General features: G+C 38.0%; 1 pseudogene; it reads left to right on the forward strand.

Moving 5' to 3' along the window:
* The first annotated feature begins 10972 nt into the window (after positions 1-10972).
* Positions 10973-11420, forward strand: LOC122241555 (annotated as a pseudogene).
* Positions 11421-21250: the final 9830 nt, after the last annotated feature.

Genomic DNA, 21250 nt, shown 5'->3' on the forward strand with positions numbered 1-21250 from the left:
CTGCCCCTTCATTCTGCAGTTTGTAACTCTCCAGGAGCTCATAATCATAAGAGAAAGCAAATGGAAATCATTCCTTCCTACTGAAGTGTAGAAGTTGCATTGCCATCAGTCATAGCTATGTGGCAAATGTTCCCAGAGAAGGAAGAATTAAACAGGGATGAGGAAGATTCTCAGCTAGATCATTTTGGAACTCTGATGACTGGATCATTTTCAAATTGCAAGGAAATTAACTTAAAATGATTTCCACTTATACCTTAAAGTGCATATCATGTGATCTTTAAAATCAACATATTTTTGTATGTTTTTGTTGTGCAAATGTTAGTATCTAATTTTATACTAGGTTTTTAATTATAAAGCAATATATGAACATATCACCAAAAGCAAATAGTGCAAAAGAGTATAAAGTTGGAAATCTATTATTCCATTCCTATGGTTACTAGTATCTCTTCCCAAAAATAATGGCATTATCAGGGTTTTAGGTTTGCTGGGTTTTTTTTATTTTTCCTGAAACATGTTTCTATATATACAAACATGTATATGTGCGTGTATGTAAAAAATTTATATTATACAATCATATATATAAACTTCTGTGTACTTTGTTTTTATTCTAGCTCTAAGAACAATTTATCTATGGGTATGTTCAAATGAATTTCTCTCCCTCCCTACATGCATGGACACGCCATGCTCAAATACATACATATATAACAATGTAGATGTTTAATAAAAGTTTTATAAAGGGTCTCAAATGGACATCGTGATATGTACAAACTTTATTTAACTCAGTCTCTCATATTTTTCAGCTAGAGGGAGCATAACTCCCAATTTGAGATTCAGAATTTTTAAATTTTAGAATATGAAAATCTTCTGATTTTAGAATTAGAAGTTTAGATTTTAGTTCACAAATATTTGATTCTGTAACTTGTTCAATATTCTTATACCTCTCTCTTCCCTTTACCTTTGTTTAATAAACTGTTGTTTCTAAGGACTAACCCAAATACTAATTCCTCAATGAATTCATCATTACATATATAATTTCTTTATTCTCTTGTGCTTTACACACCTACCATGTAATTTAGCACCTAATAATAATGGTATTATAGTTCCATTTTATTGGCTTTTGTATTCATCAGAGTACCTTGACTAGCCTAAAGATTAATAAACATCCATTGATTGATCAGGGAAACAAATCATAATTAAATCAGCAAATCCATTCAGCCAGTAGAGCCACATGTAACAACATAGCCAAGTAAATCCATTTCTAGAAGTGGTTTTCAGTCTGAAAATCACTGCTATATTTTACTGCCTTTCTATTGCACATTTCTTTTTTTTTTTTTTTTTAATTTTTTTTCAACGTTTTTTATTTATTTTTGGGACAGAGAGAGACAGAGCATGAACGGGGGAGGGGCAGAGAGAGAGGGAGACACAGAATCGGAAACAAGCTCCAGGCTCCGAGCCATCAGCCCAGAGCCTGACGCGGGGCTCGAACTCACAGACCGCGAGATCGTGACCTGGCTGAAGTCGGACGCTTAACCGACTGCGCCACCCAGGCGCCCCCTATTGCACATTTCTAAAGATGAGTAGGAGTGTCAGGTGCAATCTTTGAAGTAAATATAGAAGCAATTAGATTTTTTTATTCCTTGTCTTATCATATTTTTCTGATAAAGAATTCTGTGCAGTGGTATAACTCAATCGCCTTCCAGTGGATGGTGCTTCAGTTCAATTCAGTCTTGAATCTGAGGCTTCTCCATAAGGTTAGTTGCAGTAACTGTGGTGTTCCTGAGGGAAGCACATCAGGATCCCTGCTTCTTCAGATGGTGCTGAGCACGCATAAGAAGAAAAAAGAACTGTATCAGCCCTGGAGTTTCAGCATCGGAGTGTGATTCCAGAAATACTTTGACACTATAAATCTGAAAAAAAATTAGGTCAAGTGGATTGAAAATGAAGCTCTACCTTGCTCATTTTTGATCACTATAGAATGAAGCTGTACACTGCTCTCTAAAGTCTGAAATTGAGTTCTTACAGGTGGATTTATTGGGAATTACTTAGATATAGGACAGAAGAAGAGGAGACCAAAGAGAGAAGAATGAAAGGAGAGGTCAAAAAGGGGTCATTATATTCTCTCCTCTACACTTCAGATACCTGTTATTTTTTACCTTGCTCTATATATGCAATGAAAAAATCTGTATCAGTAATTCCAATAGTATGGTTATGTATTCTAGAAATTAAAGTGAATATTTCTTTAATCAACTTTAAAAAAAACTTATAACATTGGTTTGCTAAAATTTTCCAAGCATTTCTGAAAGTTACAGTGAGAAGCTCACAGCATGCAACTTAAAGATGTTTTTCCTTAGAAAGTCTAAGACTGGGGGAGCCCGGGTGGCTCAGTTGGCTAAGCATCTGACTTTGGCTCAGGTCATGATCTCACTGTTTGTGAGTTCAAGTCCCACAACAGGCTCTGTGCTAACAGCTCAGAGCCTGGAGCCTGCTTCGGATTCTGTGTCTGCCTCTCTGCCCCTCTCCCACTTACACTGTCTTCTAGCTCTGTCTCAAAAATAAATAAACAGTAAAAAAAAATTTAAAAAAGAAAGCCTATGACCGTGTATGTGTAGAATTTGAACAAAATTCATCATATGTTGCTGTTTGGCTGGTGCTGAAGCCATAGCAAATGCCATCAGTGCATCTTACACTGTGACATTGGCTTAAAAGATACTCCTTTTTCTTTCAAGTTTCCTCAATATAAGGCAATTCTTATTTTAATGCTGAATAGCTTAATCATCTAAGTTTTTTAAATAGGAAATCAATATAGTTCTCAGTAACACTTTTTTCTAATGTGATATATATGCGTGTTTTATAATATACATGCTAATTGTGTCTATATCTACCTATATCATAGGTTTATTAGGAAGCTTAGATGAGTTAAATTTTAAACACTTTGAATAGTAATTGGCACATGGTAAAAGCTTGCACAGTGATTATAATGATATAACTTGAGATCAAATTTTTGAAATCAAATTTTTTTAGTTGATTTGTAACACCTTTTTTTTTTTCAAGATTAAATTCTGTTCAACGGGAACCCTCTTGCACTATTGGTGGAATGCAAACTGGTGCGGTAGCTCTGGAAAAGAGTGTGGAGGTTCCTCAAAAAATTAAAAATAGAACTACCCTATGACCCAGCAATAGCACTACTAGGAATTTACCCAAGGGATACAGGAATGCTGATGCATAGGGGCACATGTACCCCAAAGTTTATAGCAGCACTTTCAACAATAGCCAAATTGTGGAAAGAGCCTAAATGTCTATCAATTGATGAATGCATGAAGAAGATGTGGTTTATATATAGAATGGAATACTAGTTGGCAATGAGAAAGAATGAAATCTGGCCATTTGCAGCAATGTGGATGGAACTGGAAGGTATTATGCTAAGTGAAATAAGTCAGTCAGAGAAAGACAGATACCATATGTTTTCACTCATATGTGGATCTTGAAAAATTTAACAGAAAACCATGGAGGAAGGGAAGGGGGCAAAAAGTTACCGAGAGGGAGGGAGGCAAACCGTAAGAGACTCTTGGATACTGAGAACAAACTGAGGGTTGATGTGGTTGGGGGAGGGGAAAGTGGGTGATGGGCATTGATGGACACTTGTTGGGATGAGCACTGGGTGTTGTATGGAACCAATCTGTCAATAAGTTATGTAAAAAAATTAAAATCTATTCTATTTAAATGTTTAAGAAGCCACAATAATAATGATCACTAGTTCATGATATAAGAATATGTTTAACCATCTTACATATATAGTGCAAGCCTACTGCTACTCCCCTCCCAATTTAGGGGATCCCTATTTGTTATCAAGGTGGACATATTACTTATTTTCCATCAGAAGCCATTCCCCCTGGTCTAGGTTTTGACAGGGTGGGAATTTCCAGGAATCTTTTTTTCCTAATCTAGAAGGTTATATTTCCAAGGTCATTGAGTTAGTTATTATGGAAGCACTGCTTTGGTTATTATGATGATCAGAGTTCAAAGCAGAAATGGAATTGTATTTTCTTTGTGTTTGCGGATAGGAGGCAGTAGAAGGATGTCAATAAAGGACATACTATTTTTGGAATCTAATGGTAAAAGTAAAAGCTGTACCTTATAAGAAGTTCTGCCTACAGTAGGCACCTGCTTCCCAGCATGTAAGAACAATATTGCCTCTCAGCTCAAGTCCAAGTGGATTGTCAAAGCAGTTCTGGTATTCAGAAGACCTGATAGGAGCTGCACTACACATATAAGGATCCTGTCTAGCTCTTTTTTTCACATTTTTTGAACTCACAGCAGCTTAAACTTTAGAATGACACTGTGACAGGAGACTGACTCAAATTCAGCAGGAATAAGCTTTGAAAACAGACCTTTTCTGTCAGTGTTTGATTCAGAAACAACATAGTGTGGGTCTGAAATGTCCTGTAAGTATGAAAGGGACTAAAAATTTAAAAGCAGCTAAAGGAATATTACCTGCATGAAACAGGGGCATTGACTGACACATGTCCTCTCCTGATAGAGATTGAGGTTAAAATAACCTAGAAAAAAGCTTGGACTTAAAAGCAAGGGAACTTCAATTCACTTGAGCCTTAAAACCGAGGTAAGAAATGAGAAAGATCTTACATATCTATTTTCCTAGGCAGAACAGTAATCGATGGTATTGCTGTAGTTTTATGGTGGTTGTTCTTTAGATTGTTTTTTGACTCCTTTAAAGACAAGAACCAGGTGACTACCTAAAACAGGGTTTCACAAACTGCAGTGTGCATCTGAATAGCATACAAAACCAGTGGTCCTCAGTGAAATTGTTCAAGTCACTGATAAATACAAAAATGTAAAGTTTTACAAATGTAAAGTTTTACAAACTTTACACTTAAGTTTGTGATTAGTGTACATATCTGGTTGAAGAGTTATATAGGGTATATTTCAGATGCTGTTCAACTCCCCTGGTGCAAGCTGTGTTCTGGGCATGTGTGTTAAGACTATGTATCTGTTTATGACAAATTTGAAATAACAGGGGGGAAAAACCCTGGTCTCTCACTAAGGTAGGTTTAGAAGCATTGACCTGGATGGTATGAGAAACTTGCATACCTTAAACTACTATAATAGAGCATGAAGTGGCTGCATTACTTGCTTTCTTGCGTTCTTGTGTTAAGGCGTTTTAGACTCTTAAAACACAAGTTATTTATGGAAGGGGTCATAGTAGATGCTCCCTTGTGAAGTTTATATATATATATATATATATATATATATATATATATATATATATATATATATATATATGTTTATATATAACCCCTGCTTCAGGAACAGAGTATCTTTTTCCCCTGATGCTGGTAATGTTGACTGCTGATGGCTGGCAGCTGAGTATTCCCTCCTGATGTTTGATCTGGGTGGAAAAGTGCTGCATCACCTAATAACATGCCCCTTCTCCTGCGGCTGTCTAAATACAATGACTATTTTATGTGGGCGTATAACAAGCTGGCCCTTTTGCCTCAATTTGAAGCAACCCTTTGGGACCATCTCAGTGCCATACCTCCCCAAGGCATCAGCTGAGGCCTCTGTTGTGACTGCATCCCAGCCAAACCTTTTCCTTACCTCAGTCTTGTTGTCTTTACACCCCCACAGCTGTCGATCTCAATAGCACTTTCCAATGAATTTCCTGTATGCAGATTTACACCTCAGAACACTCTCTAGTGAAACCAAGCTTTGCCAAGAAGTATCACGATGATTTGTTGAGTGATATTTTCATTCATCAAGCTAGCCTTAATAGAGAATCAGGCCATAAGACAGTGGGAAAATGAGTCTGGATTTTCCCGTCATAGAGCTCTGCTTGGGATTTCAGGGCTGGTAGTGGCTCAATACTGAACAGATAAGAAATACAAAGCCCTAAACTCTATTTTAATCACAGTACATTACCTAAGGAAGTGGAATTGGGCATGATAAAACTTTTTATTCAAAAGAACTCAAAGACATCCTTTCATATTTAAAAAAATCTTCATAATTAATTGAGTTTTATCACATCGCTCTAACCTCACCTGAGATTTCTGAGTCATGAGGCTCCAGCTGCTCTAGTAGTAAGCCATGCCACTAACCATGTCCAGAGGACTCTTTATGATTTATGTTATATGTAAATTACAATTTACATTATGATTTATTTCTGTTATTGCAAGGTGCTCTTTAGACAGGCAGCATCACCATCACCTGAGATCCTATTAGAAATTCAGAATCTGAGGCCCTTCCCAGACTTACTGAATTGGAACCTGCACTTTAAAAAAGATCGCTGGGAATCCTAAAATTCATATGGAACCACAAAAGGCCCCGAATAGCCAAAGTAATTTTGAAGAAGAAGACCAAAGCAGGAGGCATCACAATCCCAGACTTTAGCCTCTACTACAAAGCTGTCATCATCAAGACAGCATGGTATTGGCATAAAAACAGACACATAGACCAATGGAATAGAATAGAAACCCCAGAACTAGACCCACAAACGTATGGCCAACTCATCTTTGACAAAGCAGGAAAGAACATCCAATGGAAAAAAGACAGTCTCTTTAACAAATGGTGCTGGGAGAACTGGACAGCAACATGCAGAAGGTTGAAACTAGACCACTTTCTCACACCATTCACAAAAATAAACTCAAAATGGATAAAGGACCTGAATGTGAGACAGGAAACCATCAAAACCTTAGAGGAGAAAGCAGGAAAAGACCTCTCTGACCTCAGCCGTAGCAATCTCTTACTCGGCACATCCCCAAAGGCAAGGGAATTAAAAGCAAAAGTGAATTACTGGGACCTTATGAAGATAAAAAGCTTCTGCACAGCAAAGGAAACAACCAACAAAACTAAAAGGCAACCAACGGAATGGGAAAAGATATTTGCAAATGACACATCGGACAAAGGGCTAGTATCCAAAATCTATAAAGAGCTCATCAAACTCCACACCCGAAAAACAAATAACCCAGTGAAGAAATGGGCAGAAAACATGAATAGACACTTCTCTAAAGAAGACATCCGGATGGCCAACAGGCACATGAAAAGATGTTCAACGTCGCTCCTTATCAGGGAAATACAAATCAAAACCACACTCAGATACCACCTCACGCCAGTCAGAGTGGCCAAAATGAAGAAATCAGGAGACTATAGATGCTGGAGAGGATGTGGAGAAACAGGAACCCTCTTGCACTGTTGGTGGGAATGCAAATTGGTGCAGCCGCTCTGGAAAGCAGTGTGGAGGTTCCTCAGAAAATTAAAAATAGACCTACCCTATGACCCAGCAATAGCACTGCTAGGAATTTATCCAAGGGATACAGGAGTACTGATGCATAGGGGCACCTGTACCCCAATGTTTATAGCGGCACTCTCAACAATAGGCAAATTATGGAAAGAGCCTAAATGTCCATCAACTGATGAATGGATAAAGAAATTGTGGTTTATATACACAATGGAATACTACGTGGCAATGAGAAAAAATGAAATATGGCCTTTTGTAGCAACATGGATGGAACTGGAGAATGTGATGCTAAGTGAAATAAGCCATACAGAGAAAGACAGATACCATATGGTTTCACTCTTATGTGGATCCTGAGAAACATAACAGAAACCCATGGGGGAGGGAAAAAAAAAAAAAAAAAGAGGTTAGAGTGGGAGAGAGCCAAAGCATAAGAGACTGTTAAAAACTGAGAACAAACTGAGGGTTGATGGGGGGTGGGAGGGAGGGCAGGGTGGGTGGTGGGTATTGAGGAGGGCACCTTTTGGGATGAGCACTGGGTGTTGTATGGAAACCAATTTGACAGTAAATTTCATATATTAAAAAATAAAAAATAAAAAAAAATAAAAAATAAAAAATAAAAAAAAAATAAAAAAGATCGCTGGGTAATTCTTATGCATACTGGTGTTTGAAAAACATTGCTCTATGTGACTGAAATCTTCTGGAGTTCTTAATATTTAAGCTTACATGGCTGTACCAAACAGCCCTGATATTAGAGGCAAGTTCTGCAATGCTGTCTTCATCATTTACTCCAACCTCTATCACGGTATTTACTTCATATAAGAAAGTTGGAGATGGAGTGAACTGAGGCCAGAATGATAATACACACACACACACACACACACACACACACACACACACACACACAAATTGCTCTTTCAAATCCAGAAACTTTAATAAGTGAAGAGAAAATAGCTACACACACCTAAAGGAAAATAGCAGTTTATTAGGATACAGCCCAAACTCTAACATGATTTATAAGAAAAAACCCACATACATGTACTTCTTTTTTCAGTCTTTTGCTGCCTCCCACCTCTGCTAAACACACACACACACACACACACACACACACACACACACACACACACACATCTAAACTGCTAGGCTGATCTATTTTCAGTGTCATCCTGAGCATTGCATGAATTGTCTCTTTCTGAAACATTCTTCATTTCATATTCTTTTCACCTAGAAAATTTATACTTCAAATTTTATATAGATATCCTTTTTCCCCCAGAAAGCCTTCTGTAACTCCAACAGAATCCTGTATTTCCCCCAAATTGTTGCACAACATAGTGAGAGTCTGACCCATTAAGCTGAAACCTTGGTTTAGCACTGGACTCAGCCCAGTGCCTAAGCATGTACTGAATGAATAAACAAATAAATAACTTAATGTAAGTTATGTAAGTAGGTTTATTATTTTTATATTGCTAAATAACAAAATTACCACAGACATGGAAGCTTTCAACAAATATACTTACTATCTTATGGTTTTCATGGCTCAGGAGTATACACATGGCTTAGTGAGGTTCTCTGCAAGACTGCGGTCAAGGTGTTAGCCAGTGCAGGGTTCCTATCTCGAGACTCGAGTGGGGCAGTCTGCTTCTAAGCTCTCTCAAGTTGTTTTCATTGCCTTGCAACTGTATGATTTATGGCAGCTTGCTTCTTCTAAGCTAGGGAAAGATGGAGATAGAGATAGTGGCACAAAGATTGCAACACTCATTACGTTTTTGCATCCATTTGGTTAGAAGCAAGCCATAGGTACTGGCCCACCATACAGGAATTACACAAAGATGTGGTTGTAAGATCATAGGTAGTCTGTTCACCACAAAAGGTATTGTTAAAATTTGTGCTTGTTTTTCCTGTCATTTTTTAAATTTATTTTTTTGAATAAACTTTTCCAATATGAGATTAAAATTAGTGGCCTGTAAAATAATTGCAGAGAGATTTTCTCAATTCTATTTCCTTCTCTTTAAATCTCTGCAGTTGGGTTATATAACTCTGACTAAACCCAATCTTCTCTCTAGAGATGGTTCCCCTATTCCACGGGAAAACACTGCTTGCCTTCCAGATGGATATAACATATTTATCTTCCTGACTTGAGTCTTCAAATATGTTTTTCGTTTCTGCTAACCTTAGTCAATAATCAAGTTGTTTGCCAAGCTGAAAATTTAAGGCTGGTTGGCAGCATTATGTAATTCTCATACTCTTTTTTCACTTCTATAGTTTTATTTTTCTCCCATTCCTCTGATTGTTTCTAAAGAGCTGGTAACAAGCTATCAGGCACCTGTGTCTTTCAAAAGGGAAGAATTTCAAATTTTCCTATGCCAAAGGTGTACATTTTCCACATGTACAACTAAACATCTTCTGTATCTGTAGAAATAGTTTACATCATCTTGAGACCCACTTTAGTTTTAGTCCTTCAAAAAAATAAATCACACCTATTTATTTCTTTGGCAGAATGATTGATATTAAGATAAAGATAGCATGAATAATAGTTTTGATTATTACATTTAAGGAAACATTCTTCACTTGCTAGTAATATGGTGGATGATTATTCAAACTGGTTGCATCTTTCCAGTGAGTGGACTTTTTCATATTCATGATACATGCATGTGCATGTATGTGCTTTAAATTTTTTCTTCCATTCCAATCTACAGTACTTCAAACCTTAATTCAAACCCTTCCTCTTCAATCCATAAATTCTCAAATTATGGTTTGAATAGGATTTGTGGTTGTTATTGTCAAGGCGGTCACTACTAGCGTGCCCCCAATTTTTAAAAGAACAAGAAATTACTGCCAATCCAACCCAAATTTTGAAAATAAATAAAATTTAAATATAAGAGAACATAATATGAGAAGTGGAAAATAGAAATATTAAACCTAAATGATTTATGCTAATGTTCTTTAATTATGTAGAAAGATGAGAGCGTTATTTATTATAGACTTCATTAATACAAGTATACCTGTGAATGATTTGAGGGTAACCACTAAAACTTTAAATATAGTATCTACACAAGGAGTAGGGAAAAGGAAATAGAGAAATTTACTTTACTTCAGTGAAAATAATGAAATATAGAAGGAGATATGAATTAATGCAAATTAAAATTACAGGTAAGTGAAGATATAGAAATAAATGTACACATAAAAGTTGATTATTTTCATCTGGTAAAGAAACACTCTACAATTAGATGAGACAAATCTACCAAATTTTTATTTTCATTAGATACACTTAAACCTAATGACCCTAGAAAGGGTGAAACTTAAAACATATAATGACCCTAGAAAGGGTGAAACTTAAAACATAGAAAATTAATATGGTACCAATAAAATCCCATGCCACCACCTCTCCCCTCCCTACCATAAAGAATCTAGGACTAGCACTATTAATATCAGATAAAATAGCATTTAATAGCACCAAGCATTTCCTTGGTGAAATTAGTGATTTTAGGACTGAGGCAAGAAAACCTTACAAGAAGGGCCTGGAGCATCTTGTAGTACCAGAAATTAAGGAAATGCTAAGAACAAGCAAAGAACACACAAAAAAGTCACAAGGTAGCAAAATAAATTAAGTGGTATTGGATTATTATCCAAATTATAAAATAAATATCTGTGGAGGCTGGCGACTTCAGTGCCATCCTCCACAGCCCTGGGAGCCTGGACTGAAGTACATCCTTTGGAGTCACGGAGATGAAGGCCGTGTGCATGCTGAAGGGCCAGTGCCCAGTGGAGGGCACCAGCCACTTCATGCAGAATGAAAGTGGGCCTGCTAGAGATCAGGAACCATTACAGGATTGACAGAAGGTGAACACGGATTCCACATCCATTAGTTTAGACACAGTACTCAAGGCTATACCAGTGTATGTCCTCACTTTAATTCTCTATCCAAAAACACAGTGGGCCAAAAGTTTAAGAGACCATGTTGGAGACCTGGACAGTGTGACTGCTGGCAAGGATGGCCAAAGTGTCTATGGAAGATTCTGTGATTGAAGTCTCAGAAGACCATTCCCTCACTAGCCACACAATGGTGGGCCATGAGAAATGAGATGCCTTGGACAAAGGTGGAAATGAAGAAAGTATGCAAAAGGGAAACACTGGGAATCATTTAGCTTGTGGTGTCATTGGGATTACCAGGTAAATATTCCCTAGGGTGTGATCTGCGTCCTAACAACTCATATTTTATCTTGCTAGTTTTAGAAATTTAACTTGATAAACACTATAACCTTAAAAATAATAATATAAATAACTATCTGTGAATGCTTACTGATATAAATGACTGACTAAATGGGGGAAAAGAGACAAATACTCCATGCAGAAAATTCCCAATAATTTATGTAGATACTACACCCTGAAGGAGGGGGGGAGTATAAATCCCTATTCCTTAAGTGTTGGTTGCAAATAGTGACTTCCTTGCAAAGAGTACAGTATGGAAATGGGGAAGGAGTAACTTCACAGTAGAGAATTTTAACAAACATTACCTCAGCAAAATGATCAAGGTCAATATCAACAAATTTTATTGATAGTGTGTACTCTTACTATGATGTGATGAGAATGATTCTTGGCTTCTGTGGTCTGCCTCCCCCGAACCCATAACTCCAGTCTTATCAGAAGAAGCATGTAAGACAAATTTCAGTATGGGAACATCCTACAATATACCTGACCAAAACTCCTCAAAACTGTCAAGGTCATCGAAATTATGAGGAAATCTGACAAACTCTCACATCCAGGGAAGCCACTGTATTTCTAAGAATTGTTTGTAACTTTTATCTTTTTTTAAAATTAGCACACAGCTACCTAACAGGGTCATATATTCTGGTTAACTGTTATTCTCTGTATTAGGGTTTTCCACAGAGAGAATAAATAAAATTATATATAAATAGAAAGGGATTTATCATAGGAATTGACTAACATGATAAACAAGCTGGAAATCCAGGGGAGCCAATGGTAATTCCAGTCTGAGCCTGAAGGCCTGAGAACCAGGAGAACTGATGATATAGTTTTGGTCTAAAGGCCAGCAGTCTTGAGACCTAGAAAGAGACATTGCAGTTTGAATCTGAAGGCATAAAGAAACAATGTCCTAGTGTGAAGGCAGCTGGGCAGGAGGAATTCTCTTTTATTTGGGGAAAGGTCAGCTTTTATGTTCTGTTCAGACTTTCAATTGATTGGATGGTGCCCACCTATATTAGGAAGGGCAATCTGCTTTTATTTAGTGTATTAGTTTAAATGTTAAACTCATCTAAAAACACCCTTACAGAAACACCCAGAATAGTGTTTGACCAAACATCTTGGCGCTCAGTGGCCCAGTCAAGTTGACACATAAAATTAATCACAATATCCTGATTTCTACAAAGCTTTCGTGTATGCCGCTCAGAGTACTGATTTTCAAAGAATTTAGTAATGTACAGTACATATCACTCATGATTGGCACATTATAAGACAATTCTTGATATTAAGTTCTCTCCCATTATACTGCAAATATCTAGAAGTTCCACTGAAAGAAAATTCTCCATAAGTTTAGAACCCTGTAATAAGTTCAGACTGTTTTTCTTTATGACCTACTAGTATCTGACTTTCTTATAACTACCTATGTTAACCTGTGTTCCACTCAGATCCAACCCTAGACTGGCTATATTCTGGGATTGGTTTGGGCTGAATGAGTTATAAATATGAGTATCCTAGAAATGACTGCTTTTTACTGTGTGCTGGTGATTTGTTATATTACAGGTGAATTTCCTTGCAATTATTCTCTAATTAATCTTAATCTCTTTCTTGATTACATACACCACTCTTACCAGCTGTCTCTATCTATTATCTCCTGGGTCCCAACTGCCACTGTATCTATCCTATTTTCTTTTTTCTTTTTCAATATATGAAGTTTATTGTCAAATTGGTTTCCATACAACACCCAGTGCTCATCCCAAAAGGTGCCCTCCTCAATACCCATCCCTTACCCTCCCCTCCCTCCCACCCCCCATCAACCCTCAGTTTGTTCTCAGTTTTTAAGAGTCTCTTTTGCTTTGGCTCTCTTCCACTCTACCTCTTTTTTTTCCCCTTCCCCTCCCCCATGGGTTTCTGTTAAGTTTCTCAGGATCCACATAAGAGTGAAAACATATGGTATCTATCTTTCTCTGTATGGCTTATTTCACTTAGCATCACACTCTCCAGTTCCATCCATGTTGCTACAAAGGGCCATGTTTCATTCTTTATCATTGCCACGTAGTACTCCATTGTGTATATAAACCACAATTTCTTTATCCATTCATCAGTTGATGGACATTTAGGCTCTTTCCATAATTTGGCTATTGTTGAGAGTGCTGCTATAAACATTAGGGTACAAGTGCCCCTATGCATCAGTACTCCTGTATCACTTGGGTAAATTCCTAGCAGTGCTATTGCTGGGTCATAGGGTAGGTCTATTTTTAATTTTTTGAGGAGCCTCCACACTGTTTTCCAGAGTGGCTGCACCAATTTGCATTCCCACCAACAGTGCAAGAGGGTTCCTGTTTCTCCACATCCTCTCCAGCATCTATAGTCTCCTGATTTGTTCATTTTGGCCACTCTGACTGGCGTGAGGTGATATCTGAGTGTGGTTTTGATTTGTATTTCCCTGATAAGGAGCGACGTTGAGCATCTTTTCATGTGCCTTTTGGCCATCTGGATGTCTTCTTTAGAGAAGTGTCTCATGTTTTCTGCCCATTTCTTCACTGGGTTATTTGTTTTTCGGGTGTGGAGTTTGGTGAGCTCTTTATAGATTTTGGATACTAGCTCTAGGTCCGATGTGTCATTTGCAAATATCTTTTCCCATTCCGTTGGTTGCCTTTTAGTTTTGTTGGTTGTTTCCTTTGCTGTGCAGAAGCTTTTTATCTTCATAAGGTTCCAGTAATTCATTTTTGCTTTTAATTCCCTTTCCGTTGGGGATGTGTCAAGTAAGAAATTGCTACGGCTGAGGTCGTAGAGGTCTTTTCCTGCTTTCTCTTCTAGGGTTTTGATGGTTTCCTGTCTCACATTCAGGTCCTTTATCCATTTTGAGTTTATTTTTGTGAATGGTGTGAGAAAGTGGTCTAGTTTCAACCTTCTGCATGTTGCTGTCCAGTTCTCCCAGCACCATTTGTTAAAGAGACTATCTTTTTTCCATTGGATATTCTTTCCTGCTTTGTCAAAGATGAGTTGGCCATACGTTTGTGGGTCTCGTTCTGGGGTTTCTATTCTATTCCATTGGTCTATGTGTCTGTTTTTGTGCCAATACCATGCTGTCTTGATGATGACAGCTTTGTAGTAGAGGCTAAAGTCTGGGATTGTGATGCCTCCTGCTTTGGTCTTCTTCTTCAAAATTACTTTGGCTATTCGGGGCTTTTGTGGTTCCATACAAACTTTAGGATTGCTTGTTCTAGTTTCGAGAAGAATGCTGGTGCAATTTTGATTGGGATTGCATTGAATATGTAGACAGCTTTGGGTAGTATTGACATTTTGACAATATTTCTTCTTCCAATCCATGAGCATGGAATATTTTTCCATTTCTTTATATCTTCTTCAATTTCCTTCACAAGCTTTCTATGGTTTTCAGCATACAGATCTTTTACATCTTTGGTTAGATTTATTCCTAGGTATTTTATGCTTCTTGGTGCAATTGTGAATGGGACCAGTTTTTTTATTTGTCTTTCTGTTACTTCATTATTAGTGTTTAAGAATGCAACTGATTTCTGTACATTGATTTTGTATCCTGCAACTTTGCTACATTCATGTATTAGTTCTAGCAGACTTTTGGTGGAGTCTATTGGATTTTCCATGTATAATATCATGTCATCTGCAAAAAGTGAAAGCTTAACCTCATCTTTCCCAATTTTGATGCCTTTGATTTCCTTTTGTTGTCTGGTTGCTGATGCTAGCACTTCCAACACTATGTTAAACAACAGCAGTGAGAGTGGACATCCCTGTCGTGTTCCTGATCTCAGGGAAAAAGCTCTCAGTTTTTCCCCATTGAGGATGATGTTACCTGTGGGCTTTTCATAAATGGCTTTTATGATCTTTAAGTATGTTCCTTCTTTCCCGACTTTCTCGAGGGTTTTTATTAAGAAAGGGTGCTGGATTTTGTCAAAGGCCTTTTCTGCATCGATTGACAGGATCATATGGTTCTTCTCTTTTTTTTTTATTAATGTGATGTATCACGTTGATTGATTTGCGAATGTTGAACCAGCCCTGCATCCCAGGAATGAATCCCACTTGATCATGGTGAATAATTCTTTGTATATGCTGTTGAATTCGATTTGCTAGTATCTTATTGAGAATTTTTGCATCCATATTCATCAGGGATATTGGCCTGTAGTTCTCTTTTTTTAATGGGTCTCTGTCTGGTTTAGGAATCAAAGTAATACTGGCTTCATAGAATGAGTCTGGAAGTTTTCCTTCCCTATTTTTTGGCATAGCTTGAGAAGGATAGGTATTATCTCTGCTTTCAACGCCTGGTAGAACTCCCCTGGGAAGCCATCTGGTCCTGGAGTCTTATTTGTTGGGAGATTTTTGATGACTAATTCAATTTCCTCGCTGGTTATGGGTCTGTTCAAGCTTTCTATTTCCTCCTGATTGAGTTTTGGAAGCGTGTGGGTATTTAGGAATTTGTCCATTCCTTCCAGGTTGTCCAGTTTGTTGGCATATAATTTTTCATTGTATTCCCTGATAATTGCTTGTATCTCTGAGGGATTGGTTGTAATAATTCCATTTTCATTCATGATTTTATCTATTTGGGTCATCTCCCTTTTCTTTTTGAGAAGCCTGGCTAGAGGTTTGTCAATTTTGTTTATTTTTTCAAAAAACCAACTCTTGGTTTCGTTGATCTGCTCTACAGTTTTTTTAGATTCTATATTGTTTATTTCTGCTCTGATCTTTATTATTTCTCTTCTTCTGCTGGGTTTAGGCTGTCTTTGCTGTTCTGCTTCTATTTCCTTTAGGTGTGCTGTTAGATTTTGTATTTGGGATTTTTCTTGTTTCTTGAGATAGGCCTGGGTTGCAATGTATTTTCCTCTCAGGACTGCCTTCGCTGCATCCCAAAGCGTTTGGATTATTGTATTTTCATTTTCGTTTGTTTCCATATATGTTTTAATTTCTTCTCTAATTGCCTGGTTGACCCACTCATTCGTTAGTAGGGTGTTCTTTAACCTCCATGCTTTTGGAGGTTTTCCAGACTTTTTCCTGTGGTTGATTTCAAGCTTCATAGCATTGTGGTCTAAAAGTATGCATGGTATGATTTCAATTCTTGTATACTTATGAAGGGCTGTTTTGTGACCCAGTATGTGATCTATCTTGGAGAATGTTCCATGTGCACTCGAGAAGAAAGTATATTCTGTTGCTTTGGGATGCAGAGTTCTAAATATATCTGTCAAGTCCATCTGATCCAATGTATCATTCAGGGCCCTTGTTTCTTTATTGACCGTGTGTCTAGATGATCTATCCATTTCTGTAAGTGGAGTGTTAAAGTCCCCTGCAATTACCACATTCTTATCAATAAGGTTGCTTATGTTTGTGAGTAATTGTTTTATATATTTGTGGGCTCCTGTATTCGGCGCATAGACATTTATAATTGTTAGCTCTTCCTGATGGATAGACCCTGTGATTATTATATAATGCCCTTCTTCATGTCTTGTTACAGCCTGTAATTTAAAGTCTAGTTTGTCTGATATAAGTATGGCTACTCCAGCTTTCTTTTGACTTCCAGTGGCATGATAAATAGTTCTCCATCCCCTCACTCTCAATCTGAAGGTGTCCTCAGGTCTAAAATGAGTCTCTTGTAGACAGCAAATAGATGGGTCTTGTTTTTTTATCCATTCTGATACCCTGTGTCTTTTGGTTGGCGCATTTAGTCCATTGACACTCAGTGTTATTATAGAAAGATATGGGTTTAGAGTTATTGTGATGTCCGTAGGTTTCATGCTTGTAGCAATGTCTCTGGTACTTTGTCTCACAGGATCCCCCTTAGGATCTCTTGTAGGGCTGGTTTAGTGGTGACGAATTCCTTCAGTTTTTGTTTGTTTGGGAAGACCTTTATCTCTCCTTCTATTCTAAATGACAGACTTGCTGGATAAAGGATTCTCGGCTGCATATTTTTTCTCTTCATCACATTGAAGATTTCCTGCCATTCCTTTCTGGCCTGCCACGTTTCAGTAGAGAGATCGGTCACGAGTCTTATAGGTCTCCCTTTATATGTTAGAGCACGTTTATCTCTAGCTGCTTTCAGAATTTTCTCTTTATCCTTGTATTTTGCCAGTTTCACTATGATATGTAGTACAGAAGATCGATTCAAGTTACGTCTGAAGGGAGTTCTCTGTGCCCTTGGATTTCAATGCCTTTTTCCTTCCCCAGCTCCAGGAATTTCTCAGCTATTATTTCCTCAAGTACACCTTCAGCACCTTTCCCTCTCTCTTCCTCCTCTGGGATACCAATTATGCATATATTATTTCTCTTTAGTGCATCACTTAGTTCTCTAATTTTCCCCTCATACTCCTGGATTTTTTTTATCTTTTTCTTAGCTTCTTCTTTTTCCATAATTTTTATCTTCTAGTTCACCTATTCTCTCCTCTGCCTCTTCAATCTGAGCCGTAGTTGTCTCCATTTTATTTTGCAACTCATTGATAGCATTTTTTAGTTCCTCCTGGCTGTTCCTTAGTCCCTTGATCTCTGTAGCAAGAGATTCTCTGCTGTCCTTTATACTGTTTTCAACCCCAGCGATTAATTTTGTGACTATTATTCTAAATTCACTTTCTGTTATATTGTTTAAATCATTTTTGATCAGTTCGTTAGCTGTTGTTATTTCCTGGATGTTTTTCTGAGGGGAATTCTTCCGTTTCGTCATTTTGGATAGTCCCTGGAGTGGTGCGGGACTGCGGGGCAGTTCCCCTGTGCTGTCTTGAATAACTTGCGTTGGTGGGCAGGGCCGCAGTCAGACCTGATGTCTGCCCCCAGCCTACCGCTGGGGCCACAGTCAGACTGCTGTGTGCCTTCTCTTCCCCTCTCTTCACCGTGGGGTGGTGTGGCCCATCTGGGCTACTTGCACTCTGCCAGGCTCGTGGTGCTGGGGATCTGGCGTATTAGCTGGGGTGGATGGGCAAGGTGCACAGGGACGGGAGGGGTAGGCTCAGCTTGCTTTTCCTTCGGTGATCCGCTTCAGGATGGGCCCTGTGGCACCGGGAGGGAGTTAGACCGCTGGAGGGATGGATCCCCAGAAGCACAGCATTGGGTGTTTGCATGGAGCAAGCAAGTTCCCTGGCAGGAACTGGTTCCCTTTGGGATTTTGGCTGGGAGATGGGTGAGGGAAATGGCGTTGGTGAGCACCTTTGTTCCCCGCCAAACTGAGCTCTGTAGTCCGGAGCTCAACAACTCTCCCTCCAGTTGTCCTCCAGCCCTCCTGTTCTCTGAGCAGAGCTGTTAGCTTATAACCTTCCAGATGTCAAGTCCCGCTTGCTGTCGGAACACACTCTGTCTGGCTCCCCCCCCCCCACTTTTGCAAGCCAGACTCGGGGGCTCTGCTTGGCCGGCAGGCCGCCCCTCCACCCCGGCTCCCTCCCTCCCGCCAGTCCGTGGAGCATGCACCGCCTGGCCGCCCTTCCTACCCTCTTCCTTGGGCCTCTTGTCTGGGCTTGGCTGTGGAGACTCTGTTCTGCTAGTCTTCTGGCGGTTTTCTGGGTTATTTAGGCAGGTGTAGGTGGAATCTAAGTGATCAGCAGGACGCGCGATGAGCCCAGCGTCCTCCTATGCCGCCATCTTCCCAGGATCCTCTATCCTGTTTTTCTTAACTCAAATTTATTTCAGTTGATTCTGGTTTATTCTCAAGTTTCTCAAATCTAATGATGAGAGTAATTAGGTAATCAACTATAAAAGGAAAGCTAAAGCTGGGGTAAACTATATCTTAATATGTAATTACCGCTGGAAACCATTTTACAAATTGTTCCCCAAAATTAAGTTTTTTGTTTCTTTTTTCCCCCATAAGATCAAAAAACAAAAACAAACAAACAAAAGCAAGCATAAAAACTTCCTTTGAAAGGTAATGCCCTGTGTGCTGTCTTGGATTTATGATGTCTTTCTTACTATAATATAATATATAGTGGTTTTGAACATTAAACTTAATTTCTGTTTGAAACTTACTGTGAGATCTTTCATCTCAGTAGACTTCAAGAGCACACAGAAATCCATGAAACAATCACTTATAATACAGGTTTCTCTTGCTCTCTGAAAGTAGTACGTTCCTGTGAAACCTTTTGTAAACTGAAATGGCAAAAGAAAAGAAGCAATTACTATTAATTGATACAGAAAGTTTTTGAGTGTTCTCAGACCCAGAAAATGACCTGTCTTAAGCTGTTCTTGTACCTTAGGAATATCCTGCTAATGGTTACACAAAATAAATCAAGATAAACCACAGATCTTCACAGGCATGGTTTAAAACTATGGCTGCTTGTTGCTGAGATGCTAAGTGTGGTTCCCTTGAAAGAGCTTGGCAGGGCCCCTCTTGCTGCTTGAGATAAGCACTGCATCTCTCATGGCCTATAGATGAAGCATGAAGCAAATCTATTGAATGAGTTAGTACCTTCTGTCCATGCTTATTCTGCAGATTAGCTGACTAGACCAATCACTAGATTAAATTCTAATATCTAATTAGCAGAATTATCTTGATTGGCTATGTACATAACGGTCACATTGCTGTATGATAAATAGAACTATGTTGTTCGGCCTCCCTGACCTATCATAAAGACTTTTTCTCCCCACTTACCAACGTGGGACCAAGTACCACTTTGGTTTGCTCTGGGTTCTGCCATAAAATGTTGTATTAGAAGTCACTCATCATCTGTAGGGGCCACATTTGATAACACCATTCCCCTTTCCATAAATAGAATTAATTTCACCAATTTGAAAAGTGATTTTTAAGAAAAATTAGAATAGACAGTTATTCTTCAGAATCCAATTGTCACCAAAATTTAGTAGGAGTTATATCTGTCTTTCTTGTTGTTTGTCTTCCTTTGTAAGAGAACAGTGATATCAGTGTATATAATCACATATTGCTTTAAGAGAAGATGATCTGTCATCACTTGGAAAAAAGAACATGTGAATGATAAAAGATGGCATTTACCTGTTCATTATTTAGATTAGCTGTGATAATTTCTTGCAATTTAAAAATACATTTTGTCCAACGGTAACTATGAAGAATATTTTTAAGTTCACTTTTTTATCTTATTTTTTCACTGTCCTCTTCCTGTGAATTTCCCCTGGGGATCTATAGTGTCTTCATGCTTCAATTTTTAAATGGTTCACTAGAGAATTTTCAGAGCCTACAAATCTTACATTTTTTTTGTCTTACACTGAGTTAGATTATATATTGATTGATAATTACATAATCACAATTTTTTAACATAGACTTTGTTCATATTTTGGTTATAATTAATGTTTTAGTCATCAAATTGATGGGGATGTGAGTATTCTCTTTTCATAACATCAATAAATCAAGGGTATTGTTTAGAAATTTCTATGGAAGACAACTTTCACAATATTATACATCTAGTGTACTATAGGTCTCAAAGTTATAGTCCTATGAGACACATAACTGAGAATACAGTGCTGTTAAATAATGTTATCATCCTCATAAAGTACATATTTTCCAGCTGGGTGCAACTTTAGGAGAATTTGATACTTATGATCTTCTAGGATTGAAGTGCAAGTGGACATTAAAGTTACGAGGAAGCAAAGGGAAGTACAGTCTCCAGGTAGTTTCATGTTAATACAGTAATCACATGCAAAATAAATGTGTTCTATTTCAGTGTCAACAAAACACTAGGAAACTGCCCATAAGGAAGTAATTTAATTACTTTATTATCATTTTAATTCAAGTATAGGCAACATACAGTGTAATATTAGTTTCAGGTGTACAATATAGTGATTCAACACTTCCATACATCACCTGGTGCTCATCACAACAAGAGCACTCCTTAA

Source organism: Panthera tigris, chromosome C1 (genome assembly GCF_018350195.1).
Source record: "Panthera tigris isolate Pti1 chromosome C1, P.tigris_Pti1_mat1.1, whole genome shotgun sequence".
NCBI classification, from domain to species: domain Eukaryota; kingdom Metazoa; phylum Chordata; class Mammalia; order Carnivora; family Felidae; genus Panthera; species Panthera tigris.